This window comes from Pinus tabuliformis, chromosome 7, assembly GCF_031772625.1.
Source record: "Pinus tabuliformis cultivar Carrire ecotype Pingquan chromosome 7, CPIR1, whole genome shotgun sequence".
Taxonomy (NCBI): domain Eukaryota; kingdom Viridiplantae; phylum Streptophyta; class Pinopsida; order Pinales; family Pinaceae; genus Pinus; species Pinus tabuliformis.
In genome coordinates, this window is record NC_142293.1 from 1724209320 (window position 1) to 1724233868 (window position 24549).

Consider the following 24549-nt stretch of genomic DNA (forward strand, 5'->3'; position numbering starts at 1 on the left):
TAATCTACTTCCTAGTCTTGAGAAAGAAGGAAATATATATTTCCTTCTTTCTGAAGACTAGGAAGTAGATTAGAAAGAAACATGATTTTAAGTAGCTTTTCTTAATTACATTAGTTGAAAATCATATCAACAAGTTCTTTTGATGCTTGGTATAAGTAACTTCTTTTTCATGGTATATTTGAATTTAATTAGTAAACAATTTAATTTTCTTAATACAATTATATTACGATATCAATGCTACCACCTATTTAAAACAATGGCTTCCATATAAACCTCAAACTTGAAGATATTGTTTTGCATCAATTATCTTTATGCTTGAGTCTTGAATTATGTTCAAAGTTGCACAATTAGGAGTTCTTGCCATTGTGTTTTTTGAATTTAAGTATCTCTATTCACTATTTTTTCTTTTAGTAGAGAAACAATAAGTGGTATTTTTGAATTTAGGTATATCTATTCACTATTTTTTCTTTCAGTAGCGAAACAATAAGTGGTATTTTTGAATTTAAGTATATCTATTCACTACTTTTTCTCTTAGTAGAGAAACAATGAGTGGTTTTGGTTGTCCTTGTGATTAATTAACAAGAGAGTCACTTAGAATAGTCTCGTCACTCCTCACATGACCTTAGTTTAGTGTTCGATGTGATTGTTAAGTATTTATTTAAGAGAATTGATATTGGTTGATTCTTGATTCTTTCAAGCATCTTTTTTTATAGTACTTATTAACATTGGAAGGAGTTATCCAAGGAAGCTATGGGTAGCATAACAACCAATAATGGAGGAAGAAGTTCGTGACAATATTTGGTAATGGGATGTTGTGTTAAGTTGATGAAAAATATAAATATTGAACTAATTTTTGTACCAAAAAGAAGGGTGTCAATTGCTTCAAATTTATAACTTAACAAATTTTGATGTTCGTTGAAGAAGATATATTTAGTGTGCACTCCTTTGTATATAAGTATTATGTATATATTTGAATACAAATAACACTCAAAATTTGAACATGCATGTCATTTATGGCTCCACAAATTTTGATGTTAGTTGAGGAGGGTATATTTAGTGTGCACTCATTTGTCTATAAGTATTATGTATATTTTTGAGTACATATAATACTCAAAATTTGAACATGCATGTATAAGTGATATGTATAGTTTTATCACTTGGCATATATATTTCTTTTAAATAGAAAAATAAGGTTAATGTTATGTTATGTTAGATTTTATTGAGTGTTTGGGATAATAGTAAATAACTTTTGAGATAACGCTGTTTTGCGGGGTTAAGTAGTAGAAGGCAGAATCAAAGATTTTTTTATTGGAAGTCTCAAAACTAACAAAGAAGCCTTAACATAGTAAATGTCATGTATACAACACAGAGGTTTGTCAATGATGAACGAAGTAACTAAAACTTGTAGAAACATAGGACTAAGAGATAACATAAATTAAAACCTTGCTACTAGTTGTAGCTGCACTTGAAGTAGCACCAAGGTCCGTTCATAGACGGTGAGCACTCATGATTGAGTGGTGGAGGTGTTTCCCTGCATTGGAGTATTTATTTCTCCATACATTCTATCCTTACATCCATTTCTTGGTAGAGCAATTGTAGCTCCTCCATGTGTAGGAGTAGATCATCCTTGCTCTCATTACATGAAAATACTACCTTTCCCAAGAGTTGCTTAATGTTCCAATAAAGGTCAATGGTGTGCAAGTATTAGTTTTGGTGAGCATGAGCATTGCCTAGGTCAAGCACCTAGTTTGATATTGTTGCCATATATTTGATTAGGATAGGTTCTCTCTATCCTCAATGACTTCTTGCTCCATATCTTGAATTTCCTATTGCACTCCTAAAGGATTTTGTGGCTGGGATCGTTTTGCTGAGGCATGAGATTTGAAATGAGTTTGAGCACTGCAAGGATTCCCATGACCCCTTGTGCCTCTACAATATTTGGCTCTGTTGGGGCATAGTGGGGAGAAGGGGAGAAAGGAAAAGAAAGGGGTGCGAAAAGAAGGGAAAAACAATGTGGATGGGGGGGGGAGAAGTAAAATATAGACAAGCAAAAGAATAGCCAAAGGAAAGTCGTTCTTCACCCAAGGGTGATGGGCTAGATGGAAATCCAAGCAAGACAACAGGAGAAAAAGTCCAAGACCAGTCCACTAGATAGCCTCATGATTAGGACTATAAAACAAATGTGGAGTGAGCTTGAAACAAAATAAAATGCAAGGGCGACATAATACATTCCACAATGCAAAGTCTAGTTCATTTGCGACCTATAATTCCATGGAGTTCTGAATGAAGATTACTTTAAGCATGGCACCACTCTAATGGGTTTTAGAATTCCAAGAGAAAAGAAGGAACCTTGCCAGGAGGGCCAAGTCCTTCCTCCAGACAAGTGCACATAGAAAATAAGGGAAATACCAAATAACATTGATACTTTTGGAGTTGTTTTCTTTTCCACTTTTTCCAAAAAATTATAGTTATAGAATGTGGCAAATGCTTGCGACTTGCTGCCATTATTCCTCCTTGCGCAACAGATTGTCTCGAGGTGATAATCATCATCAATAATCATCCCCATTCTGATTTCCATACGCAAAAGACCATTAACATTGTTGACCTATAGTCACACCCAACTCTTGCTTCCATATGGAGTATTGAATGTTTGCCACTTCATATTCAATGGAGAGGAGGGCTGTTGCCACAAAGGTGCAGCTGGTCAATGCCCCTCTCCTCTCCTCACATTCATCTTTGTTCGCACCATATAGGAAAAATTACTCCAACCAATCATTGATTCACCATATATACAAAACAAAACAAAAAAAAACCTGTTAAATATCAAACTAAAATCCATTAAATATTAAAAAACGAAATTTAATATCTTATTTAATGTAATGTTTTAATTTATGAAACAACATTTTTCATTTGACATTTAATTTTAAAATTATCTTTTATTAGATTTATTATTTTAAAATAACATTTAAAATAAACTCGTTTGGTGCAGTTATCCAGTTTCTTTTACAGGAGGGCTATTCTTCACTCGTCTTGTGTCACTTGATTTGCAAAACATACCAATCTACAATGGGTCCAAAGTTTAAGTTCATTTATATGTTTAAATAATATACAAGTGTATCACAATTATTTACCATCACTACAATGAAATGATTTCGCTGGTTTCACATATTCATGGAATATTTTCAATGACCATTTTCTGCAAGACACATTGGCGGATTTTTTCACTAAGAAGTGGCCACGTGATGTGATTCTTGATTCTTCATCGTGACAGCGCAATCCTCTTTCATCGTGATTCGTGACTCAGCCCAATTTATTTTACAAGAGGTGACAATAGAATTATCCTTCACTATGATGGTCCAATTCTCCTCGGTGTTTCCCATCACATGTAAGCTCGTCTCCTTGGCAATGAGACATTAATCACAAATATAAATGATTTTTGAAAAAATAGACTTAACATTTTTGCTCACTTCTAGGAAATCATGGAGATCTTAGGTCGAGGCCAAGAGTTGATGAAGACTCTTGAATCATAGTGGATGGGCATATTGAAAAGATTTATGACTAGCATTTGCACCAGATGTTGCAAAGGAAACGCCGTAAGGCATAAATTGAAGAACACAAATACAACAAAAAATACTTTCGTAAAGAATAAAAATACTTATAATGAATTTATTATTAGATATTCATATATATTGCACTATATATTAGCCCCACTAATTGTTTCCCTTTCTTAATGTAACCTTTCACCACTATGGTCACTATAATATCAAATACAATATGTGTCTTAATCAAAAACCATTATGAAAGTCAAAATACTTATATGTCCCATATCCCGTATAAACCATAATATACTTTGATCACTCTTGGAGAATTGCAAACCCTTCCAAAATGCAACTTCTAACCACTATTACCATTAAGAAAAAATGGCATTTATTACCTTATAATCCTTAAGGGAATAACTCTATTATCAAGTAAACCATAGTGCAATATGATTTTTAACACAATGAATTCTAAAAATTATGACCCCTAGTACACTCTCATACTAAACACATTGTAACTCCTAAAATGTTACAAGACATAAACTTTAATACCTTACACGTTAACTATAACATTAAAACTATAACCTATATGTACTTAAATTGTCTTAACATAGTGAAGGTAAAGAAGAATCAAGTGTATGCTTTCACAACCTTAATTGTATGCATTTAAAATTTTAGAGATTAGTAAGTTCTTTTCTAATTTAACCCTAGATGCAATAACATTAAGGAACAAATATAAGTATGCCTAGCTGGAGAAAAAGGTAACAACATCTACTAGGGTATGTCACATCTTATTTTTATTCCTTACAAACCACCTAGATCGAGAAAAAGGCTAAGACTAGTTTCCTTTAAAGCACCGTAGCTCAGAAAATAATTATTTTCTTTATTCCAATAATGCCTGCAATAGAAGATTTATTTTACACAAATCAAAATGAAATTTATTGGCTACTAAAAATGAACAATTTTACAATATCCTGCTTTTTTGACACTGGAATACTATTTTTTTCTGATTAATTTTAAGTGTGGCATAATATATATTTCCCTTGCTAAAAGCTAGTTAAGGTTGTTTGTGAACATTCTCGTGAGATTTCCAATGAAGTGTCAATATCATATCCACATTTGAGGCATCAATGTGACAATGACTTCTACATCAAATAAACTGAAAGGAATTCGCATGGAAAGAACAATTTAGAATGCAGAAATTGGAGTATCAAAAACACTTATAGACCCTATCTTCCCTTCATAAGCCTGCAACTGCATTTTAAAAAGTTAAAATGAAGTAAATGTATTATGAATTATCAACATATAACTTTGTAATTATACGTTTCTGCAAGCTATGAAAATGGAAATAAAAAGTATGAGTCCCAGAGGATTTTAGCATTCTAGCAACAAACTATTCTAACCAAGAAGACATAACACTGGTGTATTGGTTGGCTTCTACAGCGTAGATATGTGTTAAAATGTCAAGTTTGAGTCCATGACTCCATACTTTTTTCACCTATCATCATCAAAAAATGATACCTACATAATACCAACAAAATTGCAGCACAACATTATCATCACTAACACAGCATAACTTTACTTTCCCTTCAAACTTCTTATCATGGATATTATGCCCATAGTATCTCTTGAAGGTGGAAAGCTTGATTTTTTCCTTAATCGTTTGTTTGTTAATCATAGATTCTGTACATTCGATAGAGTGTTTGAGAATGGTGATTACAACTAATCACTCGGAAAGTTGGAGATGTGCATCGAATTGCTCAATAACAGAAGCAATCAAATAATGTAAACCAACAAGGTGTTGAATGCACATTAATAAGCATTAAGATCGTAATGTTAGTAAGCAAGAACTTATAAAGACAGCTTCGATCATGTGCAGACTCTTGTCTAATTTAGGATCATCGTAACAAGCAGGAATTTAAAGGAGGTTTACTTTCAAATTTATGAAAGGCAAACTAGTCACAAAAGACAAAGAAATCCCGTCTCAGCCCCCACCATGCATACACACACCCAACTCAGAAAAAAACGAAAGATTGAACTGAAAACTGATTTGGTTAAGTTTTAGCCTTGACTTAAATTGGATGCAAGGTATGATTACAAAGTTCTTGCTGTCACAGTACCCTATGCAACACTACTTTAAAGGATAAGACCTGCTCTCCTGTTAGAGCCCGCAAAGAGGAAATGATAAGCTTTTACCATTTTCCGTTCATTGTCTCTTGACTTGCTTTGAATGAAACATTTTAAGCAAAAGTAACTAGGAGAGTACACCGGGTCACATGGAATGTGATCATCGAAGCTTCTTCAGAGGCCGGTACATACTTCCCAGCACCCAGCGAGAGTATCAGTGCATAATAGGCATGGAGTTATATTAGAGCTCCAATCTTACACGCTGAAAACGAAATGAAGTTACTTCAAAATAACAAAAGTTCACATGATTTAAGAAAAAAAATGCCTTCACCAAGTAGTACCCTGTTTTCCCTTGGAACAGGGTATATGACTTACAACCCACCATTATTGGTCAGAAAATGCAACAATATATACGCATAGCCTGTTAATATTCAAAAAATCGCTGATATGGACAAGCATGAAATTTTAAGTAACAACTCATCGAGAGCAACAGAGATCCAGATCAAAAACCAGATAGAGTTTACATAACATCGAAATACCAAGCCCAGGGACATTTACCAGCATATAGCTCTACCACCAACAGGATTATTACAGAACCATAACATAAGACCACTTGCAGACAAAAAAATCCTTAGCGCCGCATCATATTGGCTATCTCCTCCAGCTACCACCATCTGAATCACCACCACCATAGCGAGAACCATAGCCGCCACCATAGCCGCCACCGCCGATGGCCATGACCATGAGAATTCGAAAGATTAATACACAAATAATGGCTTTACCTTGGATTCCACGACTTCGCCATAGGGGCAAAACAAAATAAAATGCACAACCATAATTTTAAGAGAATACAAACTCATTCTCATTAGCAAATTTAGGATATATACCTTGTCACTAATTGCATCTTGTATAACTACTATATCTGTAGAGATAGAACTGATAATTTCTCCAGTGCTGGTCTTCGTGTCAAAAAAAGTAACATCTTGGCTCAAAACAGATTTTAAATATTGCATTCTCATGCAAGCTGATTGTCGCTCCCCTGTTTGCATCCAACATGAGACCTCTGCATAAATCCATACAAATAGCTTATTTTCAGCTATTCAACACTATAGATTGTTTGCTGGAAGGAAAATGATACAAAATATCAACTACTCTAGAAGGTATAGGCCATGTGTTCAGTTGATGTATTTATTTTAAATTATAAAACCAAAAATATAAATAAAAAATTGAAGTGAACTTTAACTAAGTACGGGTATGAAAACCCCTTGTCTAATATTCTCTTTTTACTTGCAAAATATTCAAACCAATAATCACACACCAAACCATGACAAACAAAAGTTGTGAATTGGATTGGAACATACCAAACCATCCCGATACCATGATGACAAGTCCCAAGTAGAAGAACTGGAGAGCGTGTTGCAAAAGTTGCTAGACAAATTAATATTGTATGCTCAAACTTTAGTTCAGAAAAAGTGCAATTCTAAACTGTCTTTTTCTCTTGTTTACTTGGAAAGGACTGAAATTGGTCTAGGCATAGAACAACTGAAACCTTCAACATAACAAAAGTCTCAACCATACAAGAAGGTTACAAGCATGTTATATAAGGAAACATTATGTTCACTATTAAATAAAAAATTATATAAGGAAACATTATGTTCGCTTTTAAATAAAAAATTATTTATTGAGAAGGAGAGGCTACTAAAAATGAACAATTTTACAATATCCTGCTTTCTTGACACTGGAATACTATTTTTTTCTGATTAATTTTAAGTGTGGCATAATATATATTTCCTGTGCTAAAAGCTAGTTAAGGTTGTTTGTGAACATTCTCGTGAGATTTCCAATGAAGTGTCATTATCATATCCACATTTGAGGCATCAATGTGAAAATGACTTCTACCTCAAATAAACTGAAAGGAATTTGCATGGAAAGAACAATTTAGAATGCATAAATTGGAGTATCAAAAACACTTATAGACCCTATCTTCCCTTCATAAGCCTGCAACTGCATTTTAAAAAGTTAAAATGAAGTAAATGTATTATGAATTATCAACATATAACTTTGTAAATATACATTTCTGCAAGCTATGAAAATGGCAATAAAAAATATGAGTCCCAGATGATTTTAGCATTCTAGCAGCAAAATATTCTAACCAAGAAGACATAACACTGGTGTATTGGTTGGCTTCTACAGCCTAGATATGTGTTAAAGTGTCAAGTTTGAGTCCATGACTCCATACTTTTTTCACCTATCATCATCAAAAACTGATACCTACATAATACCAACAAAATTGCAGCACAACATTATCATCACTAACACAGCATAACTTTAATTTCCCTTCAAACTTCTTATCATGGATATTATGCCCATAGTATCTCTTGAAGGTGGAAAGCTTGATTTTTTCCTTAATCGTTTGTTTGTTAATCATAGATTCTGTACATTCGATAGAGTGTTTGAGAATGGTGATTACAACTAATCACTCAGAAAGTTGGAGATGTGCATCGAATTGCTCAATAACAGAAGCAATCAAACAATGTAAACCAACAAGGTGTTGAATGCACATTAATAAGCATTAAGATCGTAATGTTAGTAAGCAAGCACTTATAAAGACAACTTCGATCATGTGCAGATTCTCGTCTAATTTATGATCATCGTAACAAGCAGGAATTTAAAGGAGGTTTACTTTCAAATTTATGAAAGGCGAACTAGTCACAGAAGACAAAGAAATCCCATCTCAGCCCCCACCATGAATACACACACCCAACTCAGAAAAAAAGAAAGATTGAACTGAAAACTGATTTGGTTAAATTTTATCCTTGGCTTAAATTGGATGCAAGGTATGACTACGAAGTTCTTGTTGTCACATTGCCCTATACAACACTACTTTAAAGGATAAGACCTGCCTTCTTGTTAGAGTCTGCAAAGAGGAAATGATAAGCTTTTACCATTTTGCGTTCATTGTCCCTTGACCTGCTTTGAATGAAACATTTTAAGCAAAGTAACTAGGAGAGTACACTGGGTCACATGGAATGTGATCATCAAAGCTTCTTCAGAGGCCGGTACATACTTCCCAGCACCCAGCGAGAGTATCAATGCATAATAGGCATAGAGTTATATTAGAGCTCTAATATTACAAGTCGAAAACGAAATGAAGTTACTTCAAAATAACAAAAGTTCACATGATTTAAGAAAAAAAATGCCTTCACCAATTAGTACCCTGTTTTACCTTGGAACAGAGTATATGACTTACAGCCCACCATTATTGGTCAGAAAATGCAACAATATATACGCATAGCCTGTTAATATTCAAAAAATCGCTGATATGGACAAGCATGAAATTTTAAGTAACAGATCATCGAGAGCAATAGAGATCGAGATCAAAAACCAGACAGAGTCTACACAACATCGAAATACCAAGCCCAAGGAAAGTTACCAGCATATAGCTCTACCACCAACAAGATTATTACAGAACCAAAACATAAGACCACTTGCAGACAAAAAAACCCTTAGCGCAACATCATATTGCCTATCTCCTCCAGCTACCACCATCGACCATGAGAATTCGAAAGATTAATACACAAATAATGGCTTTACCTTAGATTCCACGACTTCACCATAGGGGCTGAAAACCTCCTGCAGGCTTCTGTCGTCACTAGACCTTGCAAGACCTCCAACGAAGCATCAGAACTTAACATCTGCTGAAGCCATATTCTCAGACTGAAGTTTAAGAAAACTTGACAGAACAAGAGAGAAAGAAACCACTAACACAGGACAAGATCCAGGACCAGAACCGAAAACGAACAGAACCAATACGAACCAGGGACACTCTGCCCCATAAACGAGTGAGAAAGTAGGGTTTGGGCTAGACAAGAATGGCACCATGCTAATATGTGCCTTAGATTTGGAGTGAGGCATCACAACCGTTTCTGCAACGAATTGGTAACCACCTTGATCGAACGACTTGACCTTTTGCAATTGTCTAACATATAATCTTGTGGTGCACAAGATGACAGGTGTGCAAAGAGGGGAGTTGATTTCAGAGGGAAACGCCTTACGGCGTAATTATGGAGATAGATGAATTAAAGTACTTTTAAAAAATTTATATATTTTCAAAATAAAATTTGAAAAAAGAAATTGAGAAAAGGAAAATGTGTTGTTAGGCCAGGTTTAATATTAATTAATAAAAGTGTTTTATAAAATATTGAAAATTTTGTAATAAAAATAAAAAAATAAAAATGTTATAAATATTAATAAAATATTGAAAAATGTAATAAAAATAAAATTATTATAAATATTAATAAAATATTGAAAAATGTAATAAAAATAATATTCTTAGAAATGTGAAAATATATTTCGCTGTTTTTTTTAATCTAGATAGACTTGTGTTGACCAGAAATGTTATACATGGTCAATTTAAAATTATAATATTAAATTTATTAAAATTTTTTAGTATATATGATAATGTTTTCTTAGAAGAAAAAGGTATTATTATCGTATATATATAAAGAAAATATATTTTGCAAATGCACCATAAAAAAAATGTGCATTCTAGTGAGCACAGTGATTTGATTACTAAGTTATGAAGGCATACATACTCTACACCCTCTGGTTTTGAATTTGTGACCTCTTAGGAGGAGACACACGCTCTTAACCATTAGGTCCACTTAAGTTGTATATGATATACAAAAACAAAATAGTTGGTTCTCCTTCAAAATGAACACTCTAGAGACTTTGCAAGCTTCATTGATAGGCATTTACACATCATACAATTTAAACAAGTAACTCCTTTGAGTCTTGTTGCACCGAGAAGTGCATTCTACAACCTAGTATGAGGGGATGTGTAAGTATGTCACATCTCCATTAAAATAATAAAAAAATAAAAAAATTAGTGTTCGCCTAAAACAAAAATGAAAATAATCATGTAGATAAAAAAAAAAAACTACAATATAATTCAACACAAATAATCGAAAATCATGCTCCAAAATCTTTTAATATTTCTTTTAATTAAATATTCATAAATTGAATCTTTAAAAGGAAAAACCATATTCTATGAATATATCAAAATCTTTAAAGACATAAATATTTCCACATTCAAAGTTGTAATATTTGAAATTATTAATTTGATGTAGTTTTATTATCAATTTTATTATCATCCCATGTAAAAAACATCATTAAATTTAATACTATTATTATTATTATTAAATATAATATTAATATTTATATATGATACTATTAATATTATTAGATTTAATAACTTTGGATTAACAATTTGAGGAAATGTTTGCATCTCGAGGGATTTGATCCCTCTCGGCGCATGATAGATCTGTAGTTAGATGGATCTAGGCTGGTTATTCTCATGTGATCATTTATCCTACACTGAGTAAGAGTTGCATTTTCAATATTTCCCATAAGAAGTACTTATAGTGAGTTTAGTGTCAACTAGCACTCGTGGGGTTATCTTTCTAATCTCTTTAGTGTATTGTTATTCTCACATGATCATATCCTACAAGAAGTAGGAGTCACATTTTCAATTCTCACCCATAAGGAGTACTGCTAGTGAGTTTAGTATCAAATAGCACTATTTAGGCTATCTTCCTAATTCGTTTGTGTTAATGTGGGGATTTTGGAAAAACTCTTAATTAGAGTGTGAATAATGTTATCATAATGGGATTTCAATGTGTGTTTTAATTACACCGAAGGTGTTTTTCTACCCGATTGGGCTGGGCAAACACTATTAAACCTACCAATACCAACCCCCCATTTTTGTTGTCCTCAATCCAGTAAAAAAAATTACATGTGGATTCATTTTGTCTGAACACATCTCCCATCTGCAATGCCCTCTTCCTCACCTCCTTCCCCTCTTTTCTGTCTTCCAATGTCATTAATGCCCTCACAACTCTGCAAATATTCTCCCTGTTGGCTCCACCATCGCCTTGTCTAGGGAACTCCACACCCACCTTCAATTCAGTGAGAATTAATCTGCCATTCAAAATCCATGATCCAAAAGCATCGACAGAGTGATGAGGAAAATTATTTGTTATGTGCCGAAGGAGGCATACATAATGGAAGAAGCCACTTGAACAATCAACAACGTCTCTTTCCCCGTGAAAAATGAGGATTTGTAGCGTTGTCAATAGCTCTAAATAGTCACAACATAAAGTGCGCCATCTAGTCCTGGAATAGGAAATGGATATCCTTATGGAGGGTTCTATTTCATTGCACCCACTAGCCCAACGTGATCCACTGCTATTTTTTCTAGGTTTGCCAAGTCTACCAGAGTCGTAGTGCCCTTCGTGTGGGAGGAGAAGCCTGGTATTCTGAAGAAGAATGGAGGGGAGATGATTTTGAAGAATTTGGTGGCAAGGACAACATTATTGGGAACTCTAATGGAGACGGTTTTGAGTTCAGTGCATGGTTCACAATGGTGGATGGAGTGTTGAATTCAGAGGGCTTGTTGTCTATGACAGAAAAGCTCTTCTCTAATGAACAGATTCAACCATTATGCCTCCATCCATTGAGAAAAGTCCAAATTCAGGTAAAAAACACTAGGAGGATTTAAACAGTTGCAGTGTTAGATCAAGTTCAGGGAAGAGGCAGGAGGATCGAATAATTGTACTGCGAATTCTTGATGTAGGGGAAGTTTTACCAAGTCTAGTAGGAGATGTTGATTTCACCAAATGAGCTCTACTCTACTACCAATAGGGCACAGTTTGAGAAGCTGAAGAAAAAGACCTTTTTTTCCCTATAGACAAGGTTTGCTTGGGTGTTTTGGCTTCACTTCTAAAGGCTATACTACCATGAATGGATTGGCTAGGAGCTTTGAACATTATTTCATGATGAGTTCTCTCCAAACATGGATCTGGAGCAGGACACAGTGGCCATACCCAGTAATGAATGGTTTGCACGCCTATTTTCTTATGTAATTTCTAGATTGAAAATTTGTTTTTAAGCTTTTTTATTTTTTCATAAGTGAAAGCGTTTCGTGGCCAGTGGATTTTTATTTCTTGAGAATCTGGCAATTAGGCCACATTGAAGAAGCCTACATTTAGCCTGCAATAGTCGTTGCAGATGCTGCTACTAGACAGACAGTGTGTGGAGCTGGTTAGAATTGGGACTATTGAAGATCCTACTGCTAGAACTGTGGGGAACTCGTCAAAAACTATCATTTTTGAGCAATTCAGAGGTATTGATGTGCAGTGTGTTGAAAGGTGAAATGCCCCTCCTTTATCTACAATGTATTGTGAGCAGTTGTCTTGGTGTCACGTATTTCTAACTGTAGATAATCTAAGGTTGTATGATGCACCTACGTTTCTAATATAAGAGTGTTTTTCTCTCCAAATTAGATGAAACCTGCAAGAAAAAGGGAAAGAACTGGATAGACAGTGATCTAAGCATGACATGATGATAGTTGTTATCCTCACTTTTGGAGCATGTAAGAATATTCGTGGGCATGATCTTATATGACTAAGATGAATGGACGATTTCAGCAGGGCTCTGATATTTCAAAACAAATTTAGCAGAGCTATGATATTACAGAATAAATTTACGAGAAAATTATATGCTTAGTTTCTATGTATAAAGACAACTGATAAAGCCATTGTATTTAAGTACTTTGTAGATTATTCATATGAATTTCTTCAGTACACTCTCAAAGCCCCTAAAAACATCATGCTTCTTTTTTCTTTTATGTGGCCTGTGGTGATTTCTTGTTTTATTTCTCTTACTTGTTTCTTTTTCTTCATACTTAATACTCTTGCCATACATTTTCTGATTACTATCTTGGAGGCTATCTACCTCAGTTGATACACAAGCTAACCTAATGTAGTCTTAGCTATTGTGCTAAACCGAAAGATGAAAATGTGATGTTATGCCTTTGGTTATGCTAATTCTGTCTACATGTGGGTTCTTTACATGTTAGCATCACATAATATAGAACTATCTAAATATTACTTGCTATTCTGATGTTTAGTATTTACCATCTCCAAAATTCAATTCTTGTAAATGAGTTTCATGTATTTACTTTGCAAATTTAATTGTACACTCTGCTACTTCTCAATGTGTGGAGCTTGTATGTTGATTATAATGGATCAAAGCCTAGAAGGCTCCCACATCATTGTTAGCTAGAGGAGCAGGGTAATATATTGGTTTCACAAATTGTAGTCTTCATTATAAATTAGTTTAGGGTTTCCTTTGTATCTCAAACATCTCAGGAGATCCTCAACATCATCTTGCTAATCTACATGAGGTTTATTAGAGAAAAGAGATGAAAATTTATCATGACTTCTAGGAGCCATCAGGGTCAATCCCTGGAACATAGAAGCTGTTGCTGATGCCATGAATGTATCCCTTACAATTCTTGAGGTTGAGCAACAACTATGACATGAAAAACATTACAAGCATGTGAGCACACATGGTGTAAATTATTGGGCTCACAACTTGCTTTGAGCAAGATTTGGAGAGAGTATGTTGGGATCACTTTAAGAGAAGGTGTTGGGGTATTGGATTTGGATTGAGTTTCAGGGTTGTAGCACTTAATCCAAGCTTTAGGAAGCTTTCTACAGAACATATTGTCTCTGCATACAAAAGAACCTACAACATGGAAATTTTGTTGGATTATGATGGTACTATGATGCCTCAGACTTCTATCACCAAAACACCAAGTCCACGAGTAATATATGTTGTAAACAACTTATGCAATGACCCTAAAAATGTTGTCTTTATTGTGAGTGGAAGAGGTCAGAAATCTCTCAGTGAATGGTTTTCAGCTTGCCATAAGTTAGGGATTGCAGCAGAGCATGGCTACTTCATGAGGCAATCTCTTGACACTTATTTTCTCATGTTTTTTTTTATCAACTTCTAATTTATCATGACTTCTCTCTTCTAATTTGTTTTTGTATGGTTTAGGTGGAGCCAAGATTCTGAATGGGTAACAACGCTTCTACCCACTGCAGACTTTCACTGGAAGAAAACATTAGAGCATGTTATGAAATTATATATCGAGACTATTGATGGTTTTGCCATAAAATCTAAATAAAGTGCTTTGGTTTGGCATCATCAGGAAGCTGATCCAGATTTTGGATCATGCCAATCCAAGGAGCTTTTAGATCATCTGGAGAGTGTGCTTGCAAATGAGCCTGTGGAGGTCAAAAGTGGCCAACATATTGTTGAAGTTAAACCATGTACAAAAAGTACTTATATTCCCAGATAACATGAATTTGTGCAAAGGAGGCTTTTTTATTTCCTTTTACTAAGATGTGAGCATGAAAATTTCTCAGTTGGTTTTTTGTGAAGTAGGTCTTAGTATTTACACACATCTGATATGAAATTTACAAGGTGTTACTAAGGGTTTCGTAGCACAACAACTTCTGTCAACAATGGTTGAAAGAGGAAAGGTGCCAGATTTTGTTTTTTACATAGGAGATGACAAATTGTGTAAATAGGGGATTACATCATGAAATTTTTAATGCTTGAAATTTGGCGAAATTGAAGAAAAGATTCATTGGTTGAGATCAAACAACTGAAGAATGGTTAATTTCCTGAATTGTACAAGCTTGAAAGTATCTAACCAGGGTCGATTATTGATGCACCATGGGAGACACTGGAGAGACCCTTGTACAAACCAAATATCAAAAGTAAAAGTATGTCCCTATCAACACAATTTTGGTGGGCTCTTATTGGGACACATGATATTATTAAATAAAACTTCATCCGTAGTTACATAACTCTATGTAAAATATTCAATTCCCAATAATTTAACATTGCATACACACAAAATCTAAAGAATTAAAATAATCACAATTTGACAGATGAAATTATGATGGAAAGCCTTCACCTAAATTCTTTTCTTACATATCAATTTCTTATTGGAAATATTGAAAGGGGGTTAAATCAATATTTCTTTTCAATTGTTATTTTTACCAATTAGATCAATTATAATTAGAACAAAAAATGAACAATAAGAATCAATACTTCTATTGATATACTCTTTACAATAAATTCAATACAATAATGTGTAGGGATCCAACCCTAGATGAAAACACCAATCTTCAATTTCCCAGGCTCCAACCTATAGTTTTCCAAGCACCGACTTGAACTTCCCAAGGCTCAAACCTTGTCACTTTGAAGCACCAACCTCTAGGACTCCAACCCTATCTCTGGTAGGATCCAACCTGGTCTCTTGAGATATCCTATCCTCTAGGGATCCAAACCTATCTTCCAAGGCACCAACCTTGTCTCTACGAGGCTCCTACCTCTAGCACTGCAACCCTAAGCTTCAATTTGTCAGGATAAGTTTGATGATTGTTCATGGCTCCCAATATCTTCTTCAACGAGTCTTGTCTATCTTCAGCAATGCCTCCTCCAAATCACTTCATCAATGACAACCTTGTCTTACCATTAAGGTGTTGCCACTATTCTTCATATTACCCAAACACCTTCTCTTGTAGAAATTCCCACAATAGATCAACAAATTATGCAATATACTAAAACACAATACAAGATCTACTTCTACAACACTTTGTGGAAGCTTAATCGAATTGAGCAAGATCAAGAGAACACATATAACTGAGAATGAGAAATCAATCACACATAACACAAAAGAAATAACCCGGGGAAAGCCTCAGCGTAAAACCCAAATCTTTGTATTATCATACAAGTGGAAATCTTGTTCAAGTTACAAAAAGAATCAGCTTTCAAGCTATCCTGCTCTCTCTGCAATCAAAAAACACAGTTCACTGACTGAATCGACACTGTATATGTCCTCCTCAAGCCCTCCAAGCCTCTTATTTCCTTGCATAGTTTTTCTTGGGGTCCAGTGAAGCCACATGTGTGAATTGGCTTCAACACACTCACAAAACCTGAAGAAGTAACTGCGCAATCCTCAAGGAAAGAATTCCTTTTGCATGCAAGGAATATTCACAATGGAATATTCTAGCAACTGATAGTACACTGCCCCTCCATCTGATCTCAACTAGGATCTGAATTGACATGCATGAGTTATTTATGAGTGAATATTCAGTTATCTGAAGTGTAGTAATTACATGCATGCATGCATTAACTAACTGAACTCACATTAATTCAACAAACTGTTTGAATTAATCTAACTGGACTTGACTCAGTTAACTGAGCCAACTAATTACAACTCAATATTACAACTCATCCTTATCTCTTTAACTGATGGATAAATTCCTCAATTAATGGAGAAACTGTTGCATGTCCCCACATAGACTTGATGTTTGATTTTCCTTAACTAATTAACTCAAGATGAATTAATTAATTATTTTACAAACAACTGCTAAGATCAAATTCGAATTTTACTTCACTATTTTAGTTTAGGCACTGACTAAAATAGGAAGGTATCCCGAAATGCTATTTATAACAGTACTAAATTTAGCACTTCTATATTTAGCATTTCTTGTTGCTATTTTCAACACTCCCTCTCAATAAGAAAGGGATTATCAGTAACCCCAATTCTGTCCCTGTGGAACTCGAACTTGCATTTTGACAATGCCTTCGTCAAAATATCTGCATCCTGTTCCTCGATTGAAACATACAACAACAACATGATCCTCTTGACCACACAGTCTCGAAGATGGTGATACTGGATATCAATGTGCTTGGACCTGTCATGAAAAACTGGTTCTCAGAGAGTTTGATACAATTCTGGTTATCGCAGTAGATCACTGTAGGATCCATCCTCTGATCAAACAATCCCACTAGAATCTTCCGCATCCAAATGGCCTCACATGTAGCCTGACTAGTAGCCATGTATTCAGCCTCTGCTGAGCTAAGTGCAAATGATCTCTGTTTCCTACTGTACCAGGAAACTGCAGCTGAACCAAGGTTGAATATTCCTCCAGAAGTGCTCTTTCAGTCTGATGGACTCCTTGCCTAATCTGCATCTGTGAAGTCCTGAAGCTTCACTCCCTCCATCCGTCTGTACCACAATCCGAACTGAGATGTGCCTATGAGGTATCTCAGCACATGCTTCGTTGCCTTCCAAAACATCTTGGTAGGATGAACCATAGCTTGACTCAGCTGGTTCTCCGCAAAGCATAAGTCGGGTCGTGTGTTCACCAGATACATAAGTGAACCCACTATCTGCCGATAAACAGTAGTAGTTACTACCTCACCTGAAGTAGCATCCTCCTTTATCCAGTTCCTAGCTAGAGGAGTCTGCATGGGCTTGCACTTCTCCATGTGAAAGTGCCCGAGTATCTCATTGACATACTTGCCTTGAGATACAAATAATTCACCATCTTTCTGCCACACCTCCATGCTTATAAAGTAGTGCATAAGGCCCATGTCCTTCATCTCGAACTCTCTTGCAAGGTCCTCCTTGGAAGACTGTATCAACTGATCATCACCTGTCAAAATTAGATCATCGACATAAAGAACAATGATCAATGGTTCACCTTCTACCATGATGTGATAAAGGTTTGCATCTGCTTCATTCTTGGTGAAGCCCAACCCGGTGAAATAGCTGCTGATCCTGGTGTACCAAGCACAGGGTGCTTGCTTCAGCCCATACAAAGCCCTCTTGAGTCGGCACACATGCGACTCACGATTGAAGGTCTCGAAACCCTCTAGCTACTCAATGTACAACTCCTCCTCAATCTTCGCATTGAGGAATGCTGTCTTCACATCCATCTGGTGGATCTTCCACCCCATCTGAGCTGATAGTGCCATTATCGATCTAATTGATGAGTACCTTGCTACGGGAGTAAAAGTCTCATCGTAGTCGATCCCCTCAACCTGTGAGAAACCCCGGGAAATAAACCTTGCCTTATGTTTCTCAACACTGCCATCAGCTGCCTGCTTTACCTTGTAAAGCCATCTGGAGCTCACCACTGACTTACCCTGAGGTCTTGGGACAACATCCCACACACTGTTCCAAATGATAGAGTCATACTCCTCTACCATTGCATAAGCCCACACTTGTTGCCGCACTGCCTCCTCGAATGAATAAGGTTCAATATCTACACACTCCCCAACCAGGGCCATGTACCCAGTGTACCGATCAGGTGACCTCCTCTGTCTGCATTGAGAAGATGGATGTCCCACATTCTCCCACGCATCCAACATCAACCTGTCAACTTCCCTTGAGCGTTTCAGCGCATCTCTGGAAGTATCAGCATGAGTGGATGTCTCCACTCCCAGATCCTCTGCATGTGGCTGCTCTGCATCAATCTGAGGCTCCTCATCCTTAGGAACTGAAAGTTCCTCCTCTGCATGCAACTTGAGCTCCCTCTCAAGTGACACTTGCATGGCTTTCTGCTCGTCGAATTTCAGATCTCTACATACCACAGTCCTCTAAGTGGAAGGCAGGTACACCCGATAGTTGTGTGGTGTATCCGTGTACCCCAAAAGTATTCCCAAATTAATTGTTGGGTCTAGCTTCTTCCTGGCATGTTTGGTCACATGACAGTAAACTGATGATCCAAAGATTCAGAAGTGACTTACATCAGCTCGCTTCCCGGAATAGGCCTCCATAGGTGTCTTCATTCCCAGTATACGGTGCGGGCTTCTGTTCTGCAAGTATACTACTATATTGCATGCCTCAACCCACAAGTGCATTGGTAGGCTTTGGCATGCAACATCGCTCAAGCTGTTCCCACAATTGATCTATTTTTCCTTTCGGCCACCCCATTATGTTATGGGTTATGGGGTGCCGTCAATTCCCATTTAATTCCTTCTGCAACGCAGAAGTCTTTAAACTGTTGGGAGACATACTCTCCACCATTGTCGCTATAAAAGGCTTTTATTTTCTTTCTAGATTCTTTCTCTGCCAAGGCTTTAAAATCACAAAATCTCAAGAAGGTCTGATCCTTCTTTTTCATAAAGTAGATCCACCATCTACGAGAAAAATCATCAATAAAATAACATAGTACCTTTGTTTAGCGGTGGACGCTGTAGAGAAAGGTCCACAAACATTTGAGTGAACTTGCTCTAGGATTGCTCCAGCTCTACTGTCTCGATTCGGAAAGGAAGATTTCGCATACTTACCCAAGGTACAACCTTTGCATGTAGTCATCTGTTCAAGTTTTCCCTTGGGTAATTCGGTAGAAATCTGCTGCATGATCTTTAGGGCTCCATGGTGTAAGTGGCCCAGTCTTCTATGCCATAGCTCGCCAACATCTTGGCTCTGCACCATCTCAGCTTTGGAACTTGAAGCAACATAGTCGTCTACCTCCAGCTTGTAGATATTCTTAACTCGAATCCCTATTCGCTTTGTTTGTCCAGTACCGATATGCCTCAGGAATACATTTCCTTTACTAAAGACTACATCATAGCCTTTATCTTCTAGCATAGAGATAGACACAAGATTCTTCTTCAGACCTGGTACATAATTTACATCTGTCAGGGTGAGAGGAGCTCCATGCTCCCTCTAAAAAACAACCGTACCTTCACCTGAAACATGGTACTTTCCATCATCGCCCATATCGATTTGCATATGGAGATCCTTCTCCTCCAAGGTATTGAAAAGATTCTTGTCACCTGACATGTGGAATGAAGCTCCACTGTCCAAGTACCACACACATCCCACCATGGATGAAACCATGCATGCGATAAGCAAGAAATCTAGCTCAAACTGTGAGGTCAGTGCCTCACCATCAGATCCCTTCGAGGAACCCTTCTTGGATTTCTTCTATGGACAATTCATAGCATAATGACCCACTTCATGACAATGAAAGCATCGCACATTCGATTTGTCAATATTCTTCCCACCATGGGAAGAACCGGATTTGGGATGGGACGCCTTCCCTTTCCCTTTCCTCACCTTACTCGCTAAGGTTATATTTTCCTCATCATCTTAATTCAATGAGGATTCATCTTTGGTGCTTCTTCTTATTTCCTCCTGCATCAGATTCGACCAAAGTCGTTCCCAATCTTGAAGTTTTTCTCTTCCATTAATCGAGTCTTGGTAGTTATGCCAGCTCTTAGGAAGACCAAGGAGTGCAAGACTCACCATGTCATCATCACCGGTCATGATCCCTACACTTCCAAGCTCATCCTTGCAGGTGGTGAGCTTATTCAGATATGTAGAGATCATGTCGCCCTTTTCACACTTGATCTTACGAAGCTTGTCTTTCAGCACCAGCTTCCTCTGATCGTTGCTGTTATGATATAGATCTTTCAATGTTTTCCACATCAAAAACGGTGTCTCCTTCCCATGGAGGTCAATGTGGTCTTGAACTCCCTCTAGGTGGATTCTCCTTGCTCTAGCCACACATTTAATCCATTCCGTCAGTTGAGTAGCATCAGTCGGCTCGGGGACTTCTTGATCAATGAAGTCCTTTAGACCGTTATCCTCTAATACTGCCTCCATGCGATCCTTCCAGGCTATATAATTTGAGCTGCCATCAAGGGCATACTCGAGTCTTAAACCACTGAACGCCATTGGTGAAGTTAAGATGTGATAAGAACTCGATTTCTATATTCAGAAATCACAAACTTCAAACTTCTTCTTCTTGTATACTGTTCTTCGCCTTGATCACCTTTGCTCCAATACCATGTAGAAATTCCCACAATAGATCAACAGATTATGCAATATACTAAAACACAATACAAGATCTACTTTTACAACACTTTGTGGAAGCTTAATCAAATTGAGCAAGATCAAGAGAACACATATAAGTGAGAATGAGAAATCAATCACACATAACACAAAAGAAATAACTCGGGGAAAGCCTCAACCTAAAACCCCAATCTCTATATTATCATACAAGTGGAAATCTTGTTCAAGTTACAAAAAGAATCAGCTTTCAAGCTATCCTGCTTTCTCTGCAATCAAAAAACACAACTCACAACCTGAATAAACACTGTATATGTCCTCCTCAAGCCCTCCAAGCCTCTTATTTCCTTGCGTAGTTTTTCTTGGGGTCCAGTGAAGCCACATGTGTGAATTGGCCTCATCACACTCACAAAACCTGAAGAAGTAACTATGCAATCCTCAAGGAAAGAATTCCTTCTGCATGTAAGGAATATTCACAATGGAATATTCTAACAACTGATAGTACACTGCCCCTCCATCTGATCTCAATTGGGTCTCTGTCTGAACTAACATGCATGAGTTATTTATGAGAGAATATTCAGTTATCTGAAGTGCAGTAGTTACATGCATTAAATAACTGAACTCACATTAATTCAACAAACTATTTGAATTAATCTAACTGGACTTGACTCAGTTAACTGAGCCAACTAATTACAACTCAATATTACAACTCATCCTTATCTCTTTAACTGATGGATAAATTCCTCAATTAATGGAGACACTGTTGCATGTCTGTTATGCTCTTACCCTGCAAGACGATACCGGAATACAGAATATGCGAAGAAATATACCCATAACATAGAATAGTGAGAAACAACAGCAAGTATTTTATTATTCAGAAAGCAATGTTCACTTGCCTCTTCGAGGGGGCAACCTCCAATAGAGCAGAGCTCGATTACAAAATAAGACATGATGCTCCTCGCAGGGAGCCTCTATCCTTTATATATGACTCATACATGCAATACCATGGATCGATACCATGGTTCTTATTAATACCATCTATCTAATACCATGACCCATTTGCAACTAATTGTTGTCCCGTCATTAATTGTGGGTTAACCACTTACAATTATTAATTTGGGCTTTATTGACTCCTTACTTAACTATAACTATGACTCGATCCTACTACATGAATAAGGGGGTTAGGGTGGGACCCTAACATACCCTCCCCCTTAAGAATAGCCTTGTCCTCAAGGCTGAAGCTGTGGAAACTACTAGAGAATAGTGGCTGGTTCCCACATTGCATCTTTCGGAGAGGTGTCCTTCCACTTGACGAGGACTTCCCTGATCATGCGGCCACGCAGGTGCCATTCTCGTGTGTCTAGGACCTGTTCAGGTTGGAGCCAGATTGACCCTTCTTCATCCAATTCAGGTAGACTGGTTTGAATTCTGCAATTGTTCCCAATCACTTTCTTGAGGCATGAGACATGGAAAACTGGATGGATTTTTGCAGTGGGTGGCAAAGCTAGCTTGTAGGCCACTTCTCCAATGCGCTGAAGTACTTGATATGGTCCGTAGAATTTTGGAGATAGTTTATGACAACCCTTGTCTTTGAGTGAAGTTTGCTTATATGGTTGCAACCTCAAAAATACCTGATCCCCTTCTTGAAATTGGCGCTCTGAGCGATGCTGATCTACCTGTTGCTTCATGCGGTTTTGAGCTTGATGAAGATTCTCTCTAAGATGGGCGAGCATGGTTGTACGATTTTGTAGGAGTTGATCCAATGCTTGTACCTTGGAGCACCCCTTGATATAAGAAGTAGGGGAAGGAGGGAGTTGACCATAAATTAATTCATAGGGAGTCACTTTGGTGGTGGCATGATAGTTGGTGTTATACCACCATTCAGCTAGAGGAAACCACCGTACCCATAGATGTTGCTTTTCTGAAGTGAAACACCTAAGGTAGGTTTCGAGAAATTTGTTGACGGCCTCAGTTTGACCATCCGTTTGTGGATGACAGGAAGTACTGAGTTTTAGTTGGGTGCCTTTTAGCCTGAAGAGTTCCTGCCAAAATTTACTGGTGAAGATCGGGTCATGATCAGACACATTAGAAGTGGGCATGCCATGCAATTTGAAGATCTGATCCATGAAAGATTGAGCGACCAAAGTCGGTGTAAACGGGTGGGGTAGGGCGCAGAAATGAGCATACTTAGAAAGTCTGTCCACAACCACCATGATGACTGACTTGTTTCTCGACTTTGGAAGACCTGTAATGAAATCCATAGAAACCTCCATCTATATAGATGCCGGGATGGGCAACGGTTGTAATGTGCCTGGTGCTTTGACTGTCTCCCCTTTGTGGCATTGACAGACATCGCATTCCGCTACAAAAGTAAGGATGTCCTTTTTCATGCCTGTCCAAAAAAATGATCTTCTAGTGTGAGCATATGTCTTTTGAAAGCCTGAATGTCCTGCAGTGGGGGATGAGTGCAATTCTGCGAAAATGCAGCTTTTGAGGGTGGATGTTGGTGATATTACGACTCTGTCCTTGTAGCGAAGAATCTCATCCTACCACGAGTAGCCCTTGGTGGAATTTGGATCCGCCTGCAATTGAGTAATGAGTTGGGAGAGCCTAGTATGTGAAAACCATTCCCTGCGAGCCTCTTCAATCCATTCTGGAATGGGAAGGGAAATTGCGAGCAGGGTACTTTCCTCCTCAAATTGGCGAGATAATGCATCTACTACACTATTTTCACACCCTTTCTTGTAAATGATCTCATAATCATATCCCAGCATTTTTGCGAGCCATTTATTTTGTTGTGGGGAGGATAGGCGTTGCTCCAAAAAATATTTAAGACTGTGATGGTCTGTGCGGATTTGGAAACGTCGCCCCAGTAAGTAAGGTCGCCAGGTATCTACTACATGTAAGATGGCCATCATTTCCTTCTCATAGGTAGATTGTCCCAGATTCCTCCCACTTAGTTGTTGGCTTGTGAAGGTCAAGGGTCGACCTTCCTGCATTAAGACTGCCCCAATACCCGTGCCCGAAGCATCACATTCAATGACAAAAGATATGGTGAAATCAGGTAGTGCTAAGACTGGAGTGGAACACATGGCATTTTTGAGAGCTGTAAATGCTTGTTGTGTGTCATCATTCCAGAAGAATGAATTTTTCTTCATGAGTTTAGTGAGGGGCTTCGCAATGCGACCATAATTGCGGACAAATTTGTGATAATAGCCTGTGAGACCCAAAAATCCTCTCAGGCTCTTCAAGGTCTTAGATTGAGGCCAATCCTGCATTGCCTGGATCTTTTTGTGGTCCACCTTGACACCTTCACGCCCCACAATGTGGCCCAAATACTCAACTTCTTCCATGCCAAAAGAACATTTGGAC